General features: G+C 43.2%; 4 non-coding genes across 4 annotated transcripts; 1 reads left to right on the forward strand and 3 right to left on the reverse strand.

Annotated features, from left to right (window-relative positions):
* The first annotated feature begins 12,340 nt into the window (after positions 1-12,340).
* TRNAA-AGC (transfer RNA alanine (anticodon AGC)) lies at positions 12,341-12,413 on the forward strand. The gene has a single exon. It is a non-coding gene; the product is annotated as a tRNA-Ala (tRNA).
* A 601-nt stretch (positions 12,414-13,014) lies between these two features.
* TRNAN-GUU (transfer RNA asparagine (anticodon GUU)) lies at positions 13,015-13,088 on the reverse strand. The gene has a single exon. It is a non-coding gene; the product is annotated as a tRNA-Asn (tRNA).
* Positions 13,089-19,747: 6,659 nt separating this feature from the next.
* Positions 19,748-19,821, reverse strand: TRNAN-GUU (transfer RNA asparagine (anticodon GUU)). Its single transcript has one exon. It is a non-coding gene; the product is annotated as a tRNA-Asn (tRNA).
* A 4,799-nt stretch (positions 19,822-24,620) lies between these two features.
* Positions 24,621-24,694, reverse strand: TRNAN-GUU (transfer RNA asparagine (anticodon GUU)). Its single transcript has one exon. It is a non-coding gene; the product is annotated as a tRNA-Asn (tRNA).
* Between the last annotated feature and the right edge of the window lie 2,149 nt (positions 24,695-26,843).

The following is a 26,843-nucleotide window of genomic DNA, read 5'->3' on the forward strand; positions in this document are numbered from 1 at the left end:
ACATTATAGTGTGTTATAGGGTGTCACAGGGCATTATAATATGTTACAGGGCGTTATAGGATGTTACAGCACATTATAGTGTGTTATAGGGTGTCACAGGGCATTATAATATGTTACAGGGCGTTATAGGATGTTTTAGCACATTATAGAATGTTACAGCACATTATAGGGTGTTACAGGGCGTTATAGGATGTTACAGCACCTTATAGAATGTTACAGCACATTATAGGGTGTTATAGGATGTTACAGCAAATTATAGTGTGTTTTATGGTGTTACAGCATAACAGGGCGTCATAGGATGTTACAGCACATTATAGTGTGTTATAGGGTGTCACAGGGCATTATAATATGTTACCGGTCGTTATAGGATGTTACAGCACCTTATAGAATGTTACAGCACATTATAGGATGTTATAGAATGTTACAGCACCTTATAGAATGTTATAGAATGTTACAGCACATTATAGGGTGTTATAGGATCTTACAGCAAATTATAGTGTGTTTTATGGTGTTACAGCACAACAGGGCGTCATAGGATGTTACAGCACATTATAGTGTGTTATAGGGTGTCACAGGGCATTATAATATGTTACAGGGCGTTATAGGATGTTACAGCACATTATAGTGTGTTATAGGGTGTCACAGGGCATTATAATATGTTACAGGGCGTTATAGGATGTTTTAGCACATTATAGAATGTTACAGCACATTATAGGGTGTTACAGGGCGTTATAGGATGTTACAGCACCTTATAGAATGTTACAGCACATTATAGGGTGTTATAGGATGTTACAGCAAATTATAGTGTGTTTTATGGTGTTACAGCATAACAGGGCGTCATAGGATGTTACAGCACATTATAGTGTGTTATAGGGTGTCACAGGGCATTATAATATGTTACCGGTCGTTATAGGATGTTACAGCACCTTATAGAATGTTACAGCACATTATAGGATGTTATAGAATGTTACAGCACCTTATAGAATGTTATAGAATGTTACAGCACATTATAGAATGTTATAGGATGTTACAGCACCTTATAGAATGTTACAGCACATTATAGGGTGTTATAGGATCTTACAGCAAATTATAGTGTGTTTTATGGTGTTACAGCACAACAGGGCGTCATAGGATGTTACAGCACATTATAGTGTGTTATAGGGTGTCACAGGGCATTATAATATGTTACCGGTCGTTATAGGATGTTACAGCACCTTATAGAATGTTACAGCACATTATAGGGTGTTATAGGATGTTACAGCAAATTATAGTGTGTTTTATGGTGTTACAGCATAACAGGGCGTCATAGGATGTTACAGCACATTATAGTGTGTTATAGGGTGTCACAGGGCATTATAATATGTTACAGGGCGTTATAGGATGTTACAGCACATTATAGTGTGTTATAGGGTGTCACAGGGCATTATAATATGTTATAGGGTGTTATAGGATCTTACAGCAAATTATAGTGTGTTTTATGGTGTTACAGCATAACAGGGCGTCATAGGATGTTACAGCACATTATAGTGTGTTATAGGGTGTCACAGGGCATTATAATATGTTACCGGTCGTTATAGGATGTTACAGCACCTTATAGAATGTTACAGCACATTATAGGATGTTATAGAATGTTACAGCACCTTATAGAATGTTATAGAATGTTACAGCACATTATAGGGTGTTATAGGATCTTACAGCAAATTATAGTGTGTTTTATGGTGTTACAGCACAACAGGGCGTCATAGGATGTTACAGCACATTATAGTGTGTTATAGGGTGTCACAGGGCATTATAATATGTTACAGGGCGTTATAGGATGTTACAGCACATTATAGTGTGTTATAGGGTGTCACAGGGCATTATAATATGTTACAGGGCGTTATAGGATGTTTTAGCACATTATAGAATGTTACAGCACATTATAGGGTGTTACAGGGCGTTATAGGATGTTACAGCACCTTATAGAATGTTACAGCACATTATAGGGTGTTATAGGATGTTACAGCAAATTATAGTGTGTTTTATGGTGTTACAGCATAACAGGGCGTCATAGGATGTTACAGCACATTATAGTGTGTTATAGGGTGTCACAGGGCATTATAATATGTTACCGGTCGTTATAGGATGTTACAGCACCTTATAGAATGTTACAGCACATTATAGGATGTTATAGAATGTTACAGCACCTTATAGAATGTTATAGAATGTTACAGCACATTATAGAATGTTATAGGATGTTACAGCACCTTATAGAATGTTACAGCACATTATAGGGTGTTATAGGATCTTACAGCAAATTATAGTGTGTTTTATGGTGTTACAGCACAACAGGGCGTCATAGGATGTTACAGCACATTATAGTGTGTTATAGGGTGTCACAGGGCATTATAATATGTTACCGGTCGTTATAGGATGTTACAGCACCTTATAGAATGTTACAGCACATTATAGGGTGTTATAGGATGTTACAGCAAATTATAGTGTGTTTTATGGTGTTACAGCATAACAGGGCGTCATAGGATGTTACAGCACATTATAGTGTGTTATAGGGTGTCACAGGGCATTATAATATGTTACAGGGCGTTATAGGATGTTACAGCACATTATAGTGTGTTATAGGGTGTCACAGGGCATTATAATATGTTATAGGGTGTTATAGGATCTTACAGCAAATTATAGTGTGTTTTATGGTGTTACAGCATAACAGGGCATTAGAGTATGTTACAGGGTGTTATTGGACATTAATGGGCAAATATTCTCTGTAAAGCACTGCGGAATATGTGCGCTATATAAATGACTGGTAATAAATAATAAATAAATACAGCATGTTATAGGGTGTTACAGCACATTACAGGGCTTTATAGTACAATACAGGCCATTACATTGCGTAATAGGGCATTGTACCATGTTAATCAGAGGGCGTTATAGGATATTACAAGGCATTATAAGACATTATGGGACATTACAAGGCAGGCATTATAGGATCATAACATGGCGTTATAGGACGTTACATTACGTTATAGAACATTACAAAGATTACAATGCTTTCTAGGGCGTTATAGCATGTTATTTATCATTTTTTATTTATTAACAGTTTCTTATATAGCGCAGCATATTCCGTTGCGCTTTACAATTGGAAACATTGATCGAACAAAACAGGGTAATAACAGACAGACATAGAGGTAAGAGGGCCCTGCTCGCAAGCTTACAATCTATAGGGAAATAGGCTTTGATACACAAGGATAGGTGCTATATATATTGCATCGTGGTCCGGCCAGAATGCAGAGTTTCTTGGTGGCTGCATGATCCAGTCACACAGGAATGTCGGCAAAATGTCAGGAGTATGTGACAGAAAGACAATATGTGAGGTTATGTGTGGACTGTGAGAGGGGATGTAATAAGACATGGAAGCTATGAAGGTTATGTGGTCGGTTCTGGAATCTGATAAGCTTGTCTGAAGAGGTGAGTTTTCAGGGAACGCTTGTTATATGACATTACAGGGCGCTATTCGGCGTTGTAGGAAGTTACAGGGCATTATAGCATATTATAGGATGCTACAGGGCATTATTGGATGTTATAGGGCATTATAGCATGTTATAGGATGTTACAGGGCATTATAGCGTATTATAGGATGCTACAGGGCATTATTGGATGTTATAGGGCATTATAGCATGTTATAGGATGTTACAGGGCATTATAGCGTATTATAGGATGCTACAGGGCGTTATAGGGCATTATAGCACGTTATAGGATGTTACAGGGCATTATAGCGTATTATAAGATGATATAGGGTGTTACAGGGTATTATAGGATGCTACAGGGCATTATAGCACGTTATAGGATGTTACAGGGCGTTATAGGCAGTTCTAACATGTTAGAGAATGTTACAGGACATTATAGGGTGTTATAGGATGTTACAGGGCAATATAGGGCTCTATGGCACATTATTGGATGTTACGGGGCATTACAAGGCATTATAGAACATTACAGGATGCTACAGTGAGAGTTTGGTAGATTGCCCACTGCCATTTCATTAATTTGATGTGATTGAAGCACTTAGAGGAAGAATAGCAGTGACCTCCCCCTGTCACAATGAATGCATTAGTGGGAGCAGCGTCAGACTGGCATGTAAGAACTATTCATGAGACTTTGGGATTCACTTGTACATTTTGGTCATCTTATGGACTGACTTATCCTTACTCATTCCGGGTGAGGGGGATCGGTTTTTGGGGGTGAATTCATGCACTTTTCAGGGCCTATGTGAGGGACTTCATACTGCTGTGTTATTTTATTTTATTTTTGGAATAAATTTAATGGAAACTGTTCCTGTTTGGCTAAGATGGTGTTCACTTACCTGCATGAAGTTATGACCACGAGTATGTGGATGTATAAAGAAACCATTTGAGCAATGTGTATACCTGTACCCAGGTGAGTCTATTCCCAAAGGGAACAAGCATTGACATACCACTATCCCTGTACTACTAATAAATGTATGATAAATGTAAGATAGTTTTTACCTTTGCTTTGGAATATTGAAACATCGAAGTTTAACCACATATTACATTCTTCTCTTCCTTCTCGTGAGTGTCACATTTCTAGCATCTGAATTAGAGAACCCTATAGTTCGGTTTCAGGACAAATTGGCTATAAACTACTATTTTGCAAATTTTTACGAAGAGGATCCCTCTCCGTTGGCCCCCGCTGATGGTCTCTTATTGGAGCCCTTCTCCTGACAAGAGCAGAGTAGTAATAGTATTTACTAAAGGACGATTTTGATCGATTTAAAATCAATCCACATCGATGTTGTGTTCCTGGGGCAAAATCACACATTTACTAACACAATTTTTGAATTAATTTTTTAGTGCAAATTGTTTTTTATTGATTCATTTGCTTATAATAGGAAACAAACATAGAGATCACATACATTTCGCCAGTTACATACAAGTAAAATATAACACAAAAACAAATAAAACAAACCAAAATGATTATAAAATATGAAAATAAAATAAAGAAATAATTAAGGTTTATACACACACAACGGTTTTGTTACCAACAATTTTATGAACGATTTTCTGTCAGATTATCTATCAGAGTTTTTAAAGTGTAATGAACGATTTTTTGAACTACAAACGATTTTTGGAACTTCCCTTAATGAAAATCGTTCAGTTGGCCAGTCAGAATGGACTACAAACGGGAACGCGCATGAACGATAATCGTTCATCGTTACAACTCAGAAACTGAACGATTTTTTCAACGATTGAATGATAAACGACATCATTAACGATAATCGTTAAAAAAATCGTTACGTGTGTATGCACCATTATAAATAAATACAACTCCGGGCTCAACAAAAGCAAACACAGGAAAAGCAGCTCCCCCCTATTTAAATCTAAGGGTCAGTCAAGTTTTGAACCCCGAGGGTGCTTCAAACTATTAAAAGGCTTAGGAAGGGTGTGCTGCAATAATGTTCTTAAAGGTGGACGAGTCCTTAAAATCTAGCCAACGATACCATGTATCCTTAAAAGCTGTGTAGTTATCTTCTATAGAAAACAACATATCTTCCATCTCCATGTAGAGGTCAACTCTATGAACCCAGTCCCTTACTGTTGGAGGAGAGGAGGAGCGCCACTTTACCGGGATAACTGACTTAGCCGCGTTATTTAAATGGCACAACAGGGACTTCTTATATCTCGAAATGGGGGCGGGGGATAGGTGAGACAGCCAGAACAACTGATCAGATGGAACCGGTTCCCCAATTATAATTGCAGAAAGTTTAAGGACTTCTGACCAAAACGGGCGAAGGAGAGAGCATTGCCACCATACGTGGAACGGGTTGCCAGGGGCATTTGAGCACCGCCAGCATGTATTCGGCACGCCTAATCAGATTTTTGAAAGGACATCCGGAGAACTATACCAGCGGGATATCAACTTGTATTGGGTCTCCCAACACCAACACTAGAAGCCATATTTAGAAGCCCTGGTTCAATAACAGCACAATATACTGTATGTAGCTTAAACATTGTGCATTAGAAATATACAATCTGTTAAGATAAACATTTTATTTTAATCTTGTTTACCTTGTGGAAAGTATATATTCTGAGAGCTCAGGATCAGCCCATGTTATTTAAATGGTTATGTCATGGCGGAGGGTGGGAGAGGAGGACGACGTTGTGTCACCAATATGCCGTGTCAGCAGCCATTTTGTGGGCTGAAACAAGCTTTGTGAAATGACAGGTTGCCCATAAAATGTCTGCCTTCACTGAGTGCAGATGAGGGGTCCAGTTAAAGTGAACATACCCCATAGTCCTTTTAATCTTTGTGTATCAAAAGTCAGAATTCTAGTAAGTTGACCAGGACATAAAGTGATGAGCGGCCAGTGGCCTGGGTATAACCTCCTTTTAGCAGTGTCTGCAATGCTGATTCATGCTTCCATGTTATCTGTGGTAATACAGATGATAATAGAACGCTCTGTACTTTTAAACTGCCCTCCCCCTTCCACCGTCTTCCCATTCACCAGCTGCTGAGGAGAGATCTCTGAAGCTCATCCACTTAGGGCCTGATTCAAAGGGTTATGCTAACTGTGCACAATGCCAGGGCTGCAACTACTGTTTTTAGTCAGCCGAAGCAAGGCAGTAAGTTGGCTTCCCCTCCCGGCCATAACTATAGACTCTGGCCCTCATTCAGAGGCGGTCGCAAGAAGCGAGCGCTCGCTCTGAATGAGGGCGGCCGCTTTACTTTTCTAGTGCGGCCTCCTGGTCGCTAGCTAAGCTGTGGGTTACCACCCACAGCTTTAGTGACCGACCAGGTTGATGGTCGCGATGGTCAAGACCATCGCGACCATCGGGGCTTGCGACGAGACTCTAAGGTTGGGTCTCGGCAACTGCAAGCCCCAGGGAGCATCCTGCTCTGATCGAGAAGGAAGCTCCCCACTGACATCACTGCTGATAGTGCGGCCGCCCACAAAACGGCACGGAACGCCTCCGTTTGTTTAGCCACCCCCCCGCCCCGCCTACAAAACGGGGCGAACTGTCGACCAACATCGACAGCCGCCCCTTTTGTAGTGAGCTCCGGGGCTTGCGCACGCGCAGTGCGGCCGCTGTGCATGCGCAGGGCCTTAACGTAGACCCGGTTGCAAGCGCTCAGCGCTTGCGACTGGGTCTGAATGAGACCCACTGTTCTTTAGCTACATGACGTCACGAGCACTGTGCAGATAAGGGGAATAAAACTTTATTGTGCTAGGCGATTCCCCTATGCGTTGCTGTATTAGTCCAGCGGCGCAGACACATAGCCCAGTCACAATCACCGGACTAGACATCAGCTAAAGATGGACCGCGAGAGCTCCAGTGGGGCGGGCCCTAGGAGAGAGGAGGGCCTGATGGTACTCGCCCCCTGTGCCCCCTTAATCTGGCCCTGTCTCAACCTCTGAAGCCTACTCCCACCACGGAATTCTGACTCATCACGGGTTTCCCACGTCTTGGCATCCCCTCAAATCCGTAACCTGGGGCACGTGCCCCCTGCCTCCCCCTCCCTTTCCCCGTAGTAGCGCCCCTGACAATGCCGATGTTCATGTAGTTCAACAATTATTTGCTACTGCGCACGCGCAAAATCATCTGCAGATCCCTACAACTCATGTGTTACCCTGTGTGTACGTACAAATACGTTGCTGCATATGGGGCCGCTGGTATCAACACTGGCGAGAGAAAACCATGGGTGTTCCTGGCTGGTGACTAGGAGGAGGCCTGAAGAGAACACAAATTTGTCCTGTGGGCGCGTTAGTGAACAGAGGCCATGTTCAGACAGAGCCACCGCGCCTGCCATAGGCTGATGCAAGTGTCGATGGTGCACCGATGGTGGTGTGGTAGTGTGCACCAGCATTCTAAGCGGGCATCTCAGGGCATGCACATTCCAGCACACGCTAGTACACAAGGGGGAGACTGAAATTAGTACTTGCATATTATCGCTGCTGCAACACCAACTGTGTGCACCTCTGAATGTGGCCCTTAATCTGTTTAATAGTTGGCCTGCTTTCTACAGGCCATTAGGCATGGCTTTATTTACTGTATAGCTATGGGGCTAATTCAGAAGTGGACGCTATCCCCATTATTTGCGCAGTTGACCAATGGTTGTGGATATGCGCATGCACAGGAACCGCACTGCTCATGTGCGGATCTGGGGATGCGATGTCACTCGCCGCGCACCAAAAGCAGCAGTATGATTGGCATGCTGCTGGCGTATGGGGGCGGCTCCCAGACAGCAGTCCACACTAACGGGAGTTTTGCCCCTGTGTTCTGAATGACCATCATCTTCCAGTATATTGCTGTCTGTCTGCCAGTCTGTACCAGCGATATGTCTGTAAACGATGTTGTTCACTGACATCACGTCGGCTGTGCTGCAGAGCTGATGAACAGATATATCTGCAGCATACTTGCCTACGTTCAGCTCCCTCCTTCCAGGAGGGAGCTGAATGTCTGAGCACAGCGGGGGGGGCGTGGCCGGGTTATGATTGCTTCATCGTAGCTCCGCCCCCTCTTCACAATGCCAAAAATATTGGCATTGTGAAGCAGGGGGCGGGGCCACGATGACGCGATTCTGTGCGAATCGCGTCACTGGCCCCCTCCGCTGCGGGGTTTCGGTAATTAACGGGGTCAGGCGGCAGCCGGGGGGCTTGCCTGCCTTTACAGGGGGTCGGGAGAGGCTCCCGACCAACTCGGGAGGGTAGGCAAGCCTGATCTGCAGACATATCTGTCCATCGGCAAGTGTGTACAACACATGCAGTGCAGCCGCGTGAAGGGGGGCGGACACGTCCCCGGCCAGCGGGACCCTCGGCTGCCGGGAAGATGATGGTCGTTCAGTGTGTATGAACGACCATCATCTGCAGATATATCTGCTAGGTGTGTACACACCTTTAGTCCGCTGACAGCTCGCTTGCGAAGCCTATTTAAGAAGGACACTTGTAACGCCGCAATCATCTTAAGGTGGGTACACATGTGAAAGCATACCCTCCAACATCTCTCAGCTGAAAACCGGTACAGGGGCGTGGCCACTTTCAAAGGGGGTGTGGTCATATATAAAGGGGGCGTGTCCACGGGTACTGAAGACTGGAGGCAGCTGGCCCTGGTTGGTAATTATGTCAGTGTCGGTGCCTACTGCCAAGAACTACGGAGGACGGAGCTACCTGTCACTCAGCAACGCTGCTATAGAAGTCAGGAGATTGTACTCCTCCGGTACAATCGGTACAGCCCCTGTTTTGCCGGTACAAATCATTAAAAAACGGTACCGTACCGGTGAAATCGGTATAGTTGGAGGCTCTGCTGAAAGTTATATCTGCAGATATATCCTTAGATGATGGTCGTTCATACACACTGAATGGCCATCATCTATCCGGCAGCCGCGGATCCCATTAGCAGGGAGGTGGGTCGGGGCTGCTCCCTCCCCGCGGCTGCCGCTGTACGTGTGCAGACCGCCCGTACACACATGCCTATTGACAGACATATCTCTCCATCGGCTGAGCAGCGCAGCCAATGCGATATGTCTGTGACCGACGTGCTTCACAGACATATCGTCTGTACACACTGGCCGACAGGCAGCAGATATATTGACCGATCAATTGATCGGCCAGTGTATACCCAGCATTATTGTTATTGGCGATCACAGTAGATAATCATATTGAGAAATGCTCTATCTATTTATTTATTTCAATAAACAAAATTGTCTGTCTATCTGTACGTTATCTATTTCCTCATACTGCAATTATTTCACAAATATTTTCAATAGAATAAAAAGAAAGTTTCTAAAAACTTATGATTCTCTTTGTTTCTGTGTTTTACAAACTGTTATTTTTTTTTTCTTTACCTATGGAGAGAGAGCGATCCCATGCGCACAGGTCTGTATACAAAGCCTATTTGCAGTGTGAATATAAACACTGTCCTCCTTTGGGTTGTTAATGGATTTTCCTGACAGCGGTTCCCTTTGATTAGTAGGCTCCAGTATTGTTATCTGATTGGGGCGACACCCTGAAGGCCTCCAGCAATGATGGGATTTATGGTGCAAATACTTAACAAGTCCCCCATACATCAGAGATTGATTGCAGCAATCGTGTAATTTGCAATCGATTGTGTATAAAAATCTTTCCCTATTTCAATCGATAGCAGAATTGCTGCAATCAATCTCTGATGTATGGGGGTCTTAACCTGTTACCAATGTAATCTCTATTGCTCTAATCAACCCCTCTCCATGTCTCTGCTCAGTGTGACGGCCTGTCTGAGTACAGTTACCAATCACAGGTCAATCTGATTGCTGGGCCAAAATGATTGTTCTCCCTATTTACTCTTCTGTCTGATGTGATACTCTCTTGGTTTATTATTGTCTATTCACAACTGTAAAGAACAATCCAAAATAGAGAAATAACCCTCTGCTATGTACTAATGTATGTTATGTTGCATTGAATTGAACTGGATATAATCTGGACATAATCCTGCTTTGCCATCTGTATCCCCAAATGATTAGCTGTAACAATATGGAGAAACTGGCTGCGCTTGGCAAATACTCTTATTTAGTATCTATAGACTAGAGGTTCCCAAACTCTGCCATTACACTCCAGGTTTTAAGGATATCCATGCTTGGGTCCAGGTGGTTAAATCAAATTGACTGTTTTACTAATTAAACCACCTGTGCTCAAGCATAGATACCCCTAAAATGTGATCTGTAACAGCGGCGTTTGGGAATCCAAAGAGTTATAACAAATGTATGTAGTGTATTAAATTAATACACTTAATAACAAATCATATATTGCACTATTATTTATTATAACAGAGTGTTAGTTGGAGTTATGAAGTCCTTAGGATAGGGTTAGCCATATAAACATGCAGGACACGGAGGGAGGTGGAATGGATGGCAAATCGATAGATCAATCTCAGTGTTGCCTCATGTCTGATATTTATATGGAGCAGTGTCTGGACACCTGTTTATTCCCTGAGTACTGTTATACCCCTTTTACACCGGAGCTAAAACCCGGGTTATTGCAGGGTTAACCCGGGTAGCTCCTTGGTGTAAAAGGGGAGAGGGTTGGATCGCCGGGTCGAGTGACCGGCAATCCAACCCAGGTAACTTGCAGGGCTTAACACGGGAGTAACCCGTGAAACCCTGCAGTGTGAACGCTGCACTCCGGGTCATGATGACCTGGAGCGCGCCGCATGCCAGCCGATTGGTCCAGCTTCAGTGGCGCTTGGAGGTGACATCATCTCCAAGCGTCCACTTCAACACCGGAAAAGCCGGGTCTATACAGATCCAGTTTGAACGGCGCTGACTTGGAATGTCCTGGGTCAGTGCCGGCTAAATTCCGGGTCTGATCCAGATTGGAACCATGTTCCAACTCTGGGTCAGACCCGGAATTTAGGTGTAAAAGTGGTATAATTGAGTGCCTGATATGAGATCTTTATAATTCCTGACGCGTTTCATTGGAGACAGATTTCATCAGAGGAATGATAGTGGTGGCTTCTGAATTTGCTGGGGAGTAACTATCTGATGTGGTGGGTGTGGTCTCTCACCATGCCCCTCATCGGTTTGACATTTTGCATCACTCATTACTGTAGCAACACAATCTACTTCCATCACCTCTGTAGAACAAATTTCCCTTCTCCCACATGGTAACACATCCCACTCCCCATAGCAACAGAATAACCCTTTCCATACAAACACATTCCCCACCATGTAGCAATGCCCCTCTTCCCCCTGTAGTTACACACATACCCTAAATAGCCTTTAGCATCACAATCCACCTTTTCCACTGGTAGCAACTCTCCCCTGTATGGTTTTTACATTCCTCCCAAGCAGCGACTTGTCCTGTGGTTCTTTTTATCTTAAAGGGAAAACACACATTCTGTTATTGTTTTTTCACTTTGTAGCATGTGAACACTGTTAGTCCGAAAAATACATAGGGGTATATTTACTAACATGCGGGTTTATAGAAGTGGAGATGTTACCCATAGCAACCAATCAGATTCTACTTATCATTTATCCAGTACCTTCTAGACAATAATAGCTAGAATCTTATTGGTTGCTATAGGCAACATCTCCACTTTTCTAAACCCACACTTTAGTAAATATACAACCATATTGTGACATACTGTACCTGGCCATACACTGCCAACTATATCATCAGAACAGACCAACTGAACGACTGTTTGACCAACTAAACGATCATGAAGTTTGGTGTCCTGAGACGTGTGACCCTGATTATCACACGCTGATGTCTTCTCAATGCTTCATCTCACCCATAGGGATTTCCTGACCTTCCAGACACTTTCCAGCTTCACATTGTGTAACGGGCAGTGTGAGCACGGGGGAATTAGCTCAAATGGTAGAGCGCTCGCTTAGCATGCGAGAGGTAGCGGGATCGATGCCCGCATTCTCCAAATATTTTTTTTTTATTCTGTTTTTACAGCCATCACAGTATTTTGCAAGCAATATGTTTGCTTGGTTGTTTTCATTTTTATATCTACTGCAATATTATGCTGCGGCTTATAATCTTGAATCTTGGCCACCATATTTAATTGTCTTCAGATTTCCTTCGGAAAAGCCGAACTAGTGTTTTTGGTTATTTACAAAGTTTGACGCAAGAATCCAAGTCCCCCCAGTCAGTCCCCGACGCTGACGGATATTTATTCCTCCTTCTGGTAAGGCGTTACTGTTATTCTCAGAACTGATTGCTGGTTGTCAAGTAATGCAGAGTCAGTAAACAGACATCTTGTGAATTACAGTGTAAGTTTGTGTATTGCGGAATCATTAATGAAGATTATGGTAGATGTTGTCAGATATACTGAATGTTTGTGTAATTGCTTCTTTAGTCTCTGATCGCTTCGGAGATCAACGTTTACAGTTTTAAATACAGTAAACACTGTCCGATCGCAGCTGATCGCGGCCGCATCATATATGCATTTGGGCCGCGAGTTTGACACGCCTGATGTACAGTATGCTAAAGACAATGCTGCAGCCAGAGGAAAAGAAAAATGTTGACGTCCCTGGGTGGGCTTGAACCACCAACCTTTCGGTTAACAGCCGAACGCGCTAACCGATTGCGCCACAGAGACCTGTGGTCAGTTTTTGTGCTTTCTATAGCTGACAAGGGAAGGAAACACTTCAACACTCAGCCCCTAAACCGGTGGTTCCCAGACTGTGCACTGCAACACCCTGGGGTGCCTCGGAACACTTGCAGGGGTGCCTCAGGTTGGTGGTCCAGCACCAAATCAAATTCTTTATGGTCAATGTAATGTAAATATGTGCACAAACCTGTCCAGCACTATATAACCAAACCTAAGGATGACAGGGGAGCGCAATTTACTTCACTTTACTACTTCACTGCATTTTTTTCTGAATTTCCCAATACCAGACTTTTGGCTTAGGGGTGCCGTGAAAGCAATGCACTAGGGCGCCGTGATTCAACAAAGATTGTGAACCACTGCCCTAAACTGTTATAAAGTTCGTCTATAATACCTGGAGAAATGAAGGGTGTATGGTTTTGCTATTATTCCTTTAGTGCGGTTATTAGCGTCATTTTCTTGCATTTATCTCCAGAGGTTTCTGTCTTAAAACTGGAGCTCTAGCACCCCCTGCAGGTCGTGTTTGAGACTTTTCTAGATCAAAGAGTACATTTTACCAATAGGACTTTGAAGTTGTATATGGGGTGAGTTTTGCAGTGGTCATTCATATTAACCTCAGTGTTATATTCCAGCAGGATTCAAAGAAATATGACTTGCAAATCATTGTGATGGCTGTAAATACATTTTTAAAAAAGTTTATCTGGAGAATGCGGGCATCGATCCCGCTACCTCTCACATGCTAAGCGAGCGCTCTACCATTTGAGCTAATTCCCCTCTGCAGGTTTTTAATAGTTTAATGGTTTGAAACTGGAAAGTGTCTGGGAAGGGGGGATCTAGAGAACACTTATTGAACGCTGCACAGCTCCACCAAGACTCTAAAGCTGGGTACACACTGACAGATATATTGGCCGATCAATTGATCGGTCAATATATCGTGCACCTGTCGGTCAGTGTGTACCAGCGATATGTCTGTGAATTACGTCATTCATAGACATATCACATCGCCTCTGCTGCACAGGCGATGGCAGATATATCTGCCCATCGGCAAGTGTGTACGGGCGGTCAGTCACATGCAGCCACGGGGAGGGGGGCGGACCCCCGGGCAGAGGGACCCACGGCTGCCAGGAAGATGATGGTCGTTCAGTCTAAATGAATCACCATCATCTACAGATATATCTGCAGATCCCTCACCCACCTAACTGTGATCCTGCAATATTTTATGTCAGGTTTAGGCACTAAGGGAGGAGGGTTAGATTTAGGCACTAAGGGGGGAGGGTTAGATTTAGGCACTAAGGGGGGAGGGTTAGATTTAGGCACTAAGGGGGGAGGGTTAGATTTAGGCACTAAGGGGGGAGGGTTAGATTTAGGCACTAAGGGGGGAGGGTTAGGTTTAGGAACTAACGGTGGGTTAAGGTGGGGGGTGGGGGGGGTTAGTGTTATGATGTAGGAACAGAGGTTTAGAGGAAGAAGGGGGGACAGTTAACATACTTACCGCACCCTTGTCAGGATCCTGAGCATTGTGATGTCACTGTCGGTAAATTGACAGCAGGCATCCCGAGTGCCGGGATCTCATACCGATTCCGTTTATCGGACTTGCTATGAGCCTAGTCTGCGATCATTTGGTGGTGTTTTGGATTTGCTTGTCCTCTGCATACCACTGACTTTCTGCAATTACCTGCAAAGAAACCAGCACTTATTACTGACTAATTTACCATGCCATGTATCAGCCTGCTGTGTTCCTTACATTGCATCTTATAGACTAACAGCCAGTGATGCAAGTAGACATGTTTTCTGTAAGGGGAGCAGCATAAGCATTGCTGTATAGTGACATCCGCTCTGGGTGATTTATTTGACTCCCATATTTCTCGGCTAGGTCAGTATTGGGTGTCCTGAGATGTGTGACCCTGCTTATCACACGCTGATGTCTTCTCAAAGCTTTATCTCACCCACATGGCTTTCCTGACCTCCAGACACTTTCCAGCTTCACATCGTGGAATGGCAAGCTTGAGTACAGGGGAATTAGCTCAAATGGTAGAGCGCTCGCTTAGCATGCGAGAGGTAGCGGGATCGATGTCCGCATTCTCCAGTTATACTTTTTTCCCCCTGTTTTTACAGCCATCACAATGTTTTGCAAGCAATGTTTATTTTTTTATTTTTTTTTTATTTACTGCAATGTTCATTTATTTATTTATTTTTGTTTACTGCAATGTTTATTTTTTTATTTTTTATTATTTACTGCAATGTTCATTTATTTTTTTTTATTTACTGCAATGTTCATTTATTTATTTATTTTTGTTTACTGCAATGTTTATTTTTTTTTTATTATTATTTACTGCAATGTTTATTTATTTATTTTTTTAATTTACTGCAATGTGTTGCTGAGGCTCATAGCCATGAATCCTGATATCATTTAATTGTTTTAAGATTTCGTTCAGAAAAACCTGACCAAATGTTTATTTAGAAAGACTCATCCAAATCGCCGCAGTCAGTCCCCGTCTCTGGGCCTTATTCACAGATGTCCACTGATGATATTTATGCAGTTGATTGGTTGTTGGTAAACCGCATAAGCTTCTAAGTTGCACTGCGCATGCGTCACGGTACATTATCGTAGCGGTTCGCAGCCACTTTTTAATCGCAGGATAACTGACAGTCAATGAGCGTTTAGGGGAGGTAACGGGGAATAAAATGCAGATGTGTCGCAACTGTTATTTGGGCACGTCACAACCTGCGTCTGCGATCCCGTAAGCAATAAAAATGTCTCCGATGTCTCGTTTGTCGCGCCCATTCTGGGAAGCCATAGGGGTTCTCAGAACTACGATAATCGAATGATCTACGGGGGATGTACGCAGATGCTGGGATTTGCAAAGCCGCTGGTGAGCGTCACAATGCGTTCCTCGACGTCTGCGTCATTTGCATATTTTTGCATAGCTGCATCCGGGATCACAGCCGCGATGGCGTCAGCACAAGTCTCTGAATCACTCCCTAGGCGTTACTGTGAATTGTCAGCAGTACGTCACGCTCTCGGGACTGATTGCTGGTTTCCAAGTTATGCGGAGTCAGTAAATAGACATCGTGTGAAATGCAGTGTAAGTTTGTGTATTGAGAAATCACTATCGCAGATGTTATCAGTTATACTGTATTCTTGTATAATTATTGTACAGTATGATACAGACAATCCTTGAGAAAAAGATTAATGTCCCTGGGTGGGCTTGAACCAGCAACATTTCGGTTAACAGCCAAATGCGCTAACCGATTGCACCACAGAGACTGGTGAGTTGTGTTTGCACGTTATAGCTAACAGGAGAAGGCAACATTCAACCTTTGAACCTATTAACTTCTATTAGGAAAACGTAGCTGTAGTTTTGTCTATAACACCTGGAGACATGAAGGATTTATACTATGCTTCCTTTAGTGCAGTTATTGGCATCATTTACTACATATCCCTCCAAAGGTTCCTGTCTCAAATCTGGGCCTCTAGTACACCCAAGGGGTCATGTTTGATCATATAAATTATGATGCAGCGATCAAGACACATGTGAAGTTTCAAAATATTTAATGACTCGCAATAAATATATAATCAAAGAAAACACAATGGTATCACTAGCGCATGCAGGGGGGGTTTCTGGAGAACAGGCACCATATTTTTAAGCCCCTCGCGGCAAGGTAAGTGTGTGTGTAATGTATGTGTGACATACAGTAGGTGTGTGTGTGTACGGTATGTAACATGTAAGTGTGTGTATTTATATGTATGTGTGTGTATGTACCCATACCTCCTTTCTCTTCCATCAATGGTTTTACCAGACCAGGGAGACCCCATATGGGGGGGATCGGTATGATTTATGGTTCACATCCCGATGCCGCAGGAACGGCACCAGTGAAGAGCCAACTGCGCTAAAGGTAAGTACTAACTAACCTAACGTAACCCTCCTTTAGGGGTGCCTAACCCTAACCTCCCTCCCTAGTGCCTAACCCTAACCCCCCTATATGTGCCTAAACCTAACCCCCTCTTCCCCACTGCCAAAACCTAACCCTCCCGGGGGGGGGAGTGCCTAACCCTAACCCTTGGGTGCTAACCCTAACCCCCCATCCCCTGGCCTAACCATAACCCTGGCCTAACCATAAGTCCCCCCCCTCGGAGCCCCTAACCTAACCCTCCCCCCCCGCGGCTGTCCGCACCAGGCGCCCAGCTTACCTTCGATTGGGATGTCGGGCATCGGGCTTCCGGCGTAGGTAAAATGACAGGTGTCGGGATTTCGATGCCTGTCATGAGACCCTTGCTGGGATTAGACTGTCGGCATCCTTACTGCATACCTATGGGGGTAATAGGCTGAAAACACCAGTGCTGGTTATGAATTGGGCTGATCCCCATACATTTTTTTCTTTTTTAGTTATTTTCTTTTTTTTTACACCAGAAGTAGGCGCGCAGTGTCCGCCTACAGATATGACATCAGAATTGTGTGGCTGCTTTCCGTACAGTTAATCAATTTTAACTAAATCCTCTGGTTAGAAGTTGGCCAAACCAAACATGACATGGAACCAAACCAGTTAATGATTACCATTTTATAGCGTTTGCCCGATTATCCTGTGATAGCATACACTGACATTGGTTTTGCTGGTTTGCACGATTATTAGCCTGTGTGTGGCCATCTGTAAGGGGAACAGCATAAGCATTGATGTATAGTGACATCCGCTCCGGGTGATTTATTTCACTCCCATCGTGTTTGGTGTCCTGAGATGTGTGACCTTAATTATCACACTCTAATGTCTTCTCAATGGTCCATCTCACCCATATGGCTTTCCTGACCTCCACACACTTTCCTGCTACACATCGTGTAATGGGCAGACTGAGCACGGGGGAATTAGCTCAAATGGTAGAGCGCTCGCTTAGCATGTGAGAGGTAGCGGGATCGATGCCCGCATTCTCCAGATAAACTTTTGGAACCAAAATTTGCTGCAATATATCAAGTGAAGAATAACATTCCTGACCAAAATTCTTCACTGTTTTTATTTTATAATATGAACTTGTGCAAAGTAAGAAATAACAGGATTATACCCTGTGAATTGAGAATTTTGTCAGGGTGTGAAAATATCTTAGTCATGATGGGGACGAATCAATCCAGTTATGAAAGGGTTGAAATAGGGGGATTTCAGTTAGTCCAAGGATCCAAGTATATGAGAACTTATTTGCAGTGTTATGAAAAATTCTGGTGATGTATTCACAATGATAGATGTGCCAAATTGTATTTATAATAAAGATAGAGAATGGTGGAACTGAGTTTTTTCAATATAAAGCTATATGGCATTTGGTAGCACTCAAAATATGCGTTATAAATTTGTGGGTGTACTTAGGAATATCAGAAATATAATGTGATAAAAGGGAATATGACAGGGAGTTGGGCATTAAAATTCCTATGAGAAGGAAAGCAAGACAATGTATCTCTGTCCACAATGGAAGTAAGTTGGGACAGTGCCACCAGATGTGGGACAGTTTCCTCAGCCCCACAAAGTCTCCAACACAATGGTGATAAAGAAGGAAACATTTTATGAAATCATTAAGGTACTAAATACCAACGATAATGGGATTTCACTAAACTTGAGGCTAATGGATGTTTTTGAGATGTTATCTCTAAATATAATCCAGTCCTCTTGGTGTAAGTGGTGTAAATGGTTTTAACATCAAAGGGAATTAGCTCAAATGGTAGCGCGCTCGCTTAGCATGTGAGAGGTAGCGGGATCGATATCCGCATTATCTAATAATATATTTTTTTCCTGTTTTTTACAGCCATCGCAATGTTTATTTTTTATATATCATTTACTGCAATGTGTTGCTGAGGCTCATAGCCATGAATCCTGATATCATTTCATTGTTTCTGGATTTCCTTCAGAAAACGCCCCAAAAATGTTTATGGTTATTTAGAAAGCCTCATCCAAAATCGCCGCAGTCCGTCCCCGTCTCTGGGCCTTATTCACAGATGTCCACTGACGATATTTATGCAGTTGATTGGTTGTCGGTAAACCGCGTACGTTTCTAAGTTGCACTGCGCATGCGTCACGGTACATTATCGTAGCGGTTCGCAGCCACTTTAATCGCAGGATGATTGACAGTCAATGAGCGTTTAGGGGAGGTAACGGGGAATAAAATGCAGACGTGTCGCAACTGTTATTTGGGCACGTCACAGCCTGCGTCTGCGATCCCGTAAGCAATAAAAATGTCTCCGATGTCTCGTTTGTCGCGCCCATTCTGGGAAGCCATAGGAGTTCTCAGAACTACGATAATCGAATGATCTACGGGGTATGTACGCAGATGCTGGGATTTGCAAAGCCGCTGGTGAGCGTCACAATGCGTTCCTCGACGTCTGCGTCATTTGCATATTTTTGCATAGCTGCATACGGAATCACAGCCACGATGGCGTCAGCACACGTCCCTGAATCACGCCCTAGGCGTTACTGTGAATTGTCAGCAGTACGTCACGCTCTCGGGACTGATTGCTGGTTGCAAAGTTATGTTGGAGTCAGTAAATAGACATTGTGTGAATTGCGGTGTAAGTTTGTGTATTGAGAAATCACTATCGCAGATGTTATCAGTTATACTGTATTCTTGTATAATTATTGTACAGTATGATACAGACAATCCTTGAGAAAAATATTAACGTCCCTGGGTGGGCTTGAACCACCAACCTTTCGGTTAACAGCCGAACGCGCTAACCGATTGCGCCACAGAGACTGGTGAGCTATGCCTGCACGTTATAGCTAACAGGAGAAGGCAACATTCAACCTTTAAACGTATAAATTTCTATTAGGAAAACGTAGCTGTAGTTTTGTCTATAACACCTGGAGAAATGAAGGATTTATACTATGCTTCCTTTAGTGCAGTTATTGGCATCATTTACTACATATCCCTCCAGAGATTCCTGTCTCAAATCTGGGCCTCTAGTACACCCAAGGGGTCATGTTTGATCATATAAATTATGAATCTGTCATGAAAGAGAAACATCAATCAAGACACATGTGAAGTTTAAAAATATTTAATAACTCGCAATAAATATATAATATAATATATAAAGAAAACACAATGGTATCACTAGCGCATGCAGGGGGGGTTTCTGGAGAACAGGCTCCATATTTTTAAGCCCCGCCTCTAGCGGCAAGGTGCCTCATGGGTCATTTGGGAGGAGGCGGAGTCAAAATTCTGTGATTCCATTAGAATCTCATCATTTGGCTCCGCTCCCTCCAATTAACGCGAGAATAGCTGCATTTTGTCGCTAGAGGGAGATGCAGCGATCAAGACACACGTGAAGTTTCAAAAAATGTAATAACTCACAATAAATATATAATCAAAGAAAACACAATGGTATCACTGGCGCATGCAGGGGGGGTTTCTGAGTACCCAGGCACCATCTGGAGAGCAGGCACCATCTTTTTAAACCCTGCCCCCTCGCGGATTAATAGGGAGGAGGACGAGTCCAAATGATGTGATTCCATTAGAATAGCATCATTTGGCTCCGACACCACCCGATTGACTCGCGGATCGCAGCATTTTCTCGCTATGGGGAGGGGCCTAATGACAAGCCTTCCAGGTCCATCAGGTCTACAACCCACAGCTGCTGCAAGGTAAGTGTGTGTGTAATGTATGTGTGACATACAGTAGGTGTGTGTGTGTAATGTATGTGACATGTATGTGTATGTATATATATATATATATATATATATATGCACAGTATATATGTGTGTGTGTGTGGAAACCCCCCTGTAGAAATCCTGCGTTTGCCCCTGGGCATAATAACAATAGACATATTGGCCGGGTGCTGATTGAACTGTGGTGGGCAGAACCCCATACCTCCTGTCTCTTCCATCAATGGTTTTACCAGACCAGGCTGGCAAAGCCTAGTGCTGGTTACTCAAAAATCAGGGGGAGACCCCATATGGGGGTAATAGGCTGAAAACACCAGTGCTGGTTATGAATTGGACTGATCCCCATACATTTTATTCTTTTTTAGTTATTTCTTTTCTTTTTTTTTTACACCAGAAGTAGGCGCGCAGTGTCCGCCTACAGATATGACATCAGAATTGTGTGGCTGTTTTCCCGTACACTTAAGCAATTTTAACAATATCCTCTGGTTGGAATTTGGCCAAACCAAACATGACATGGAACCAAACCAGTTGGTGATTACCATTTTATAGCGTGTGCCCGATTATCCTATGATAGCATACACTGACATTGGTTTTGCTGGTTTACATGATTATTAGCCTGTGTGTGGCCATCTGTAAGGGGAACAGTATAACCATTGATGTATAGTGACATCCGCTCCGGGGGATTTATTTCACTCCCATCGTGTTTGATGTCCTGAGATGTGTGACCCTGATTATCACACGCTGATGTCTTCTCAATGGTCCATCTCACCCATATGGCTTTCCTGACCTCCAGACACTTTCCAGCTATCACGGGGGAATTAGCTCAAATGGTAGAGCGCTCGCTTAGCATGTGAGAGGTAGCGGGATCGATGCCCGCATTCTCCACATTTTTTTAAATTCTGTTTTTACCTTCATTGCAATGTTTGCTTGTTTTTTTTTTGTTTTCTTTTATAAATGTGACCATTGGTGGTGTTTGCATTTGCTTATTCTCTTCCTGCATTTTTACCATTAACTTATGACCCGAACACTTCTTGTCTTCAACCATCCCAATATTCATATTCTCTATTGTTCTGCAATATCCCCAGGTATTCTGTACGCAAGTGTATTGTGTTACTGTACTGCAGGATTGCAATTACCCACAAATGAACCCGCACTAATTATCATTTGGGAAATATGAATGACAAAAAATGGGGGAATTCCCTTTAAGAAACCAAAAAAAAGAACAGGACATTTTTTCCCGCATTCCAGTGTTTTTTTTTAAATTGTTCCTTTCCCGTATTATATAAATGGGATATAACTAGTTGGATAAAGAATGATGATCCCTGTTTATAAATGTAACAAGTCTTCTTTCGTATCATTTGCAATTATTACATTGTAAAAAGAATGTTTGGTATGATATGACAAAACTAATTTATATCTTTGTTTAAAGTTATGATACCCCATAAAATTCTATGTATTTAAAAATCATTTACTACATAGGCACATAATACATTTGCTTTTATTGTCTCAGTTAAAGCTATACATAATTCTATGATTATATTGTATACATTATATATTGCATTTGGAAACCGTTGTGAATTCAGCCATCCCAGCAGAGCCATAATGAGGAAAAGTCATTGATTCCTGAACTACTTAATCAGTTAAAGGAAGCAACAGTGTATACTATAAAGCTGGGGCCACCCCTTTGCGATCTCGGCTGATTGGGTAAACACCCGCAATTGGCCGAGTGCGGTGTCCCCAGCGTGACTCCTTACAAGCCCCGTACACACTGTGCTAGAAATAACTCTTTGTGTACGGACTTCTATGGGCTCGGGAGGTCGGGCCGATATATATTAAACGGCACATCCGATCCCGACCCTTGCAGGAGCGTTATAAGCTGTTTAACAGCTAACTCCTGCAGTGGTGATGCATACACACCTATATGGATCCGGTACCGAATGCCGGTGCTCCGGATGCTGGCGGTCGGAATCCTAACCCTCCCCCCCAGTACATAAACCTAACCCCCTCAGCACCCTAAACCTAACCCTCCCCCCTAGTGCCTAACCCTCCCCCTAGTGCCTAAACCTACCGTCGGGATGCCAACTCCGGGATTCTGACAGGTATCGGCATTCCGGCGCCAGCATTCTATGCGTCGGCATCCCGCACTCAGGGATTTTGACCGGATCACCACCTATACAATCGCCGGCCCGATCACCCGATATCAGATGCAGGGGCCAAGGATTGTATAAGGTGTGTACCCAGGTTAAGATTGATTTGCGAGTACTTACAATCTAATTTGTATCCGCTGGGGCGATGAAGGCGAAACAGGGTTTAGCACCCGTACTGGTCATTAGGAGCACTGGCACTCGGTGATTCATTGTGGGCCAGGCAATGCTCCTGCGATATTATAAGATGTTATAAATGATGCCCTCATATAATTGTTAAGGATGTATGTTGTGGTATAGAGCACCCGGATAATATAATCGTTTATTATTCACTAGAGCGACGACGCAGACCAGTTCTGTAAACAATGTCTTCTCAATGCCCCATCTCACCCAAATGGCTGAGGGCAGCATCGGGGAATTAGCTCAAATGGTAGAGCGCTCGCTTAGCATGTGAGAGGTAGCGGGATCGATGCCCGCATTCTCCAAATGTTTTTTTTTTCTTTTTACAGCCATTGCAGTATTTTGCAAGCAATGTCCATTTGAAATCTACTGTAACATATCGCTAGAGCTAATGAGCCCGATCAAATGATTTCATTAGCTGTAGGTTTCCTTCAGAAGTCCCAACGATTGCTAATTTGCTTGTGGTTGTTTGGAAAGCCTTAAGCAAGAATCCAAAATTGCGCCAGTCAATTGCTCCGACTGAGCGTGATAGCTGCCGACGCCGGCATTTGTGCTCGCACGCTCCGGGGGTGCGAACAAAAATATGTTGGTTAGGGCGCCTTAACCGCACTTAGCGCACCCTAACCAGAACTTTAGACAGATTTAGCTGTTTTACACGGCTAAACCTAGTCTAATAGGACGTGACGAGGGCGATAATTAATGAGTGCCCAGAACAATTGAATTGCATAACTGGGTGCTCATTAATTATCGCCACCCACGCAACATTTATATCACCTCCAGTAAGTATATATCTTTTGAATCAAAGTGTAATGGTACATACACATGGTACGATATCTATGAACGATAATGATATCGTTCAACGATAAATCATTCATATCATTCATGCAGGCTTGCGAAAACATCGGTAACATTGAGAACCATCTAACCCATACGCGCAACTGTGGTAGCCCTGATCTGCCGCAGGATTGTGGCAGCTTCCTGTGTACATCGAGACGTACGGTTGCATATGCCGCTGCACGAACTTAATTATGCACGCCCCTGTAACGCCGTTCAAATGCACAGGCACGCCTGCGTTCGCACGACTGCCTCCACCCACAAACGGCACATCCTGTCAATCAACATCGGAGGTCTCGCCGTGCTAACTGCGTATGCCGTTCGATCCCTTACTTGATCGCAATGACTGGATCACGCGCCCGCATTGAGACGCATTTGTATGTGCAGAGACGCAACATTGGCCCACTGCGAGCGAATTCTTGCGATTCTTGCTGAATCAGGCCCATGCGGGCCAACATGGACGATTTCATCATGATTTGTATGTTCAGAGACGTGGCAGAATGACTTCACTGAAAGATATCTTATCTGTATTGTTTGTCCTGCACTACAAAAAGTTCAAGTGAAATCGTTCAGTGATAGCGTTGCTTGTGCAGATCGTACCGTACTTAAGAGTGTTTATTATACAATCATTACTTCGCTGTCTGGTAAACGTAGTGAAATATATACTGTACGTTTGTATCATGTTACAAGTAACAGGACAATCCTGCACTGAGAGAGGGAAGAAAAACATTGACGTCCCTGGGTGGGCTTGAACCACCAACCTTTCGGTTAACAGCCGAACGCGCTAACCGATTGCGCCACAGAGACCTGTGAAGCAGCGATGTGTGTTATGTACTTAGCAGGGGAGGATCACTGCAAAATTCAACACGTCAAGTGATACAAAGTTCTATTAATAGGACTCAGCTGTTGTCTTTGCTGTAAGGACCTGGAGAAATGAACGTTGTATAATTATACTATGCTTTCATGTATCAAGTGAGCACAGATAATAGTCTGCATCCTCACACCCTATTTACTATGTATTTTATCCCTATTTACTAAAATACAACCTGACAGGCTACTGTTGTGTGGTTTTTTTATTATTATTTTGATGATGCAGCAGGTGAACACTGATAGCCCGAAAAATAATATAAAGTGACAGTGGAGATGGACTATGTGTAATAAATACATTCAGGTGAGTAACATAAATATTGGCATATAATGACGTCTGGTCTATGTGACTGTTTGGCTACCATCTTCCTCAGGCTCAGATAGCGTCTGTCATGTTGGGTTGGGTACTTGAAGCCGGCATCCCGAATAGGTTAACATCCCAACGGCTTGAAGTAAGTATACCTACCCCTAATCTTCCCTCCCTCTCTGGTGGCTAAACCTAACCCTCCCCCTAGTGCCTAACCCTCCCCCCAATCCCGCTACTTGCCTTCGGGATTCCTGCGGTCGGGAATACTGCCCGCTGGAATCCTAACTGTAGGTATATTGAACGTATCCCGTCATGTTGGTTGTCCTGAGATGTGTGTCCTGAATTATCACACGCTGATGTCTTCTCAATGCCCCATCGCATCCAAATGGCTTTACTGGCCTCCAGACACTTCCCAGCTTCTAATCATGTCACTCCCTTTACTGCAAAGGGGAATTAGCTCAAATGGTAGAGCGCTCGCTTAGCATGTGAGAGGTAGCGGGATCAATGCCCGCATTCTCCAGATAAACTTTTTTTTTTTCTTTTTTTTTTTTTTTATAAAACTCATTGCAATGAATAGTTGAAATCTACTGCAATACGTATACAACTGAGGCTAGCAAGCCTGACTGCATTATTTTATTGGAAAAGGGGGGGGGTTTGGAGAGCACATCCTAATTTTAAACATAATACGAGTTGCTATCATGCTGCGACTTGTAGTTCCATGGAGAGAAAAAGAAAATGCAGGTGCACACTCTAAGCACTAAGAATATCTGATAGTCAAAATAATTTCGACAAACGCTACAATTAACATGTTGTATAAGTGAGGTTCTTAGCACATGCTTGGCCGTCTACTACGTCAAGGTGGTCCCCATTAGATGGGTCCCTAACATCCATAATACTAACACATTATTTACATTTATCTAGGACTTACCTATAAGAATACCCATTCTAATATATAGACAGCAGTGCAAGAACCTGTGTGTTATTTTCTTTTTATATATCTTTTAGAAGACAGACATGCGCTAAGTTGCTTAGCAAACCATAAGCCAGCATGCTAAACTGCCCCAGTCAGTCCCTGCCCCTTCTGCTGGTAGGCGTTACTGTGACTTAGCGGTATGTCACTCTCGGGTCTGGTTGCTGGTTGTCAGGTCTGGTTGACGCTAGTTGCAGAGCTGGCCCTGCACATAGGCATTTGGAATGCCTAGGGGCATGCATTCCAAGGCTAGGGCTGGCACAGCGGGCTGCGGCGGAACTGGGACGGGCGGACAGCGCCAACATCTCTGCTCTGGCTGCCCTACTGTAATCGTAGTTCTCGGTTCTATCCGTTTCTGAAAAAAAAAAAAATTCAAGGCAACTAATTAGGGTATAAACAGGAAGAGCTTTAACTCCTGCTGGTAAATTTAAAGTACCCAAGCTACTGACACTGTGCTCTACAACCCAGTGCTCCAGTGTCCCCCATTGGATTCAGAGAAAAGGTTTTAACACAAGTACAAAAATTCAATTTATTTCTTTAATCATTAAAATATTGATTTAATATTATTTTTTTATATTTTGCTTTAAAAAGGTTACTTGGTGTTTTAATTTATAATTACAATAAAAGTTATGTGCACTGTAAAAAACTACATTATTTTCCCTTGTTTTATCTAAGCCTATGTAGTTGGTAGCAACCTCCTTCACAATGACATTGGTGGTTATTATAACAGGAGACAGAGTCGGCTGTGCGATCAAAGGAAATATAGCTATTTGTCCTGAAATGTATCACAATATATTTTCAAAATAAAAGTA

Source organism: Taudactylus pleione, unplaced genomic scaffold, assembly GCF_031769625.1.
Source record: "Taudactylus pleione unplaced genomic scaffold, aTauple2 ptg000174l, whole genome shotgun sequence".
NCBI lineage: Eukaryota > Metazoa > Chordata > Amphibia > Anura > Myobatrachidae > Taudactylus > Taudactylus pleione.